Source organism: Brassica oleracea, chromosome C9 (genome assembly GCF_000695525.1).
Source record: "Brassica oleracea var. oleracea cultivar TO1000 chromosome C9, BOL, whole genome shotgun sequence".
NCBI classification, from domain to species: Eukaryota; Viridiplantae; Streptophyta; class Magnoliopsida; order Brassicales; family Brassicaceae; genus Brassica; species Brassica oleracea.
The window spans coordinates 42,836,319-42,838,070 of NC_027756.1; positions in this window are offsets into that span (position 1 = coordinate 42,836,319).

Here is a 1,752-nt window from a genome sequence, read left to right on the forward strand (position 1 = left end):
TATGAGGAGATGCGTGGTGCAGAGAGTAGCTATGTACTATAAGCGCATGAGTTGTAACGGCTAGTCCTCTAGCCGAATATTGATTGTTATGTGTGGTGTAATAGGCACCGTGTTTGTTTCATGCTAGAGCTAGGCCTACATTTTAGTAGTGCTATGAACTCAGTCTGTGGTTTGCGGTTTAGCATCCCATACCTCGCTGGGCAACTCCCCTGTTGCTCACCCCTCCTTCTTCCCCCTTTCAGGTGAGACCGACGAGCAGGAGTGATTATCGGACCGGTGCTATTGGGCTTTTGGGCTTCTATCGTTTTTACCGCTTTTATCTTTATCGGGCCTTTAGGCCTTTGGACTTTTATCTTTTATGTTATTCCTATTTCAGACTTTCGGTTTATGTCGTATTTTATATTTCGGATGTTATCGATGTTGGGCTCTTAGGCCTTTTGGTATCGTATTGACTTTTATATTATGATATGAAGATTATTATTATTTGAGTTGTATTATTATTTATTTCCACTTTTATCAATTTATTATATTTCGAAAGTGGCGGGTGCCACATTTTGGTATCAGAGCTATTTACTTATCGTAACATTTTATTATGTAAATCGGGGTGTCACACAAGTATTATCCTACTGCCATTTGTATATACTAAATGTATTTTGTTTGACTTTGCTTAATATGCTATTGGTTCTTAATTACATCTTACTGAAAGCATTCATACGCACATTTAAAGCCAGTGTTATCTTTTTTTTTTAGCTATTGTTATCTTACGCAAAGTTGAAGCCTATATATTCACTACTACATTTGTTTATATTAATAGAAGTGCCTTTTGATATTATTTATTTTGCTTTCAGGTAGAGGAAGTGCAGACAGACCAAAAGGAGTCGTACCACTGTTCATTCCGGAGGATGAGAATTTTAAAACCTCTGCCACTTCGCTTCATGAGGAAACTCTTGAATTGAATGTGGTGATAGATTCCATTTTTTCAATCTGGATTTTAGTAATTTAATTTTACACATGCGGAAGACTGTAATCCAACCACTGGCCTAGACATCATTCATTATATGGATTTATAAATTGTACAGAGCAATCAACCAGCACTTTTTTTATTTAGTTTGCTTAGCTAAAAATTTTGAATATGATCTCTAAACACTACAAGAAAACATAATCTTAACGAGGGCGGTTTTCCTCGTTATTTCGTCGTAAAAGAGGCTTTACGACGAATTAGCGAGGAAACGCGTTTGCTCGTTACACGTCCGTCGTAACACATATTTCCTCGCTAATTCGTCGTAATTTAGCGAGGAATATATTTCGTCGTAAAGACGAAGTAGAGCATTTCGTCGTAAAGACCACGTCAACATTCCACGTAAGGACGTCGCTATACTTCCTCGTAAATACCTCGAAACAAGTTCCTCGTAATCTACACGTAAATACCTTGAAAGATTTTCCTCGCAAAATACACGTAACAACCACGAAATGATTTCCTCGTAAAATGGTCGTAAACATTTCCTCGTTATTTCCTCGTAAATAATTTCTCGTAAAATACTCGTAAACTGTTTCTCGTCATTTCCTCGTAAGATTTCCACGTAAAGAGGTCGTACATTAGCTACGAATTTACTTCGTTTTTATTATTTTACAGAATTTTAAAATATAATAAAAAAATAATTAAAATTATTTAATTTAATAATAAATTAAAATTTAAAATAAAAATAAATCAATATGAAAATATTTTATATATAAATAAGTTTTGAATTTATA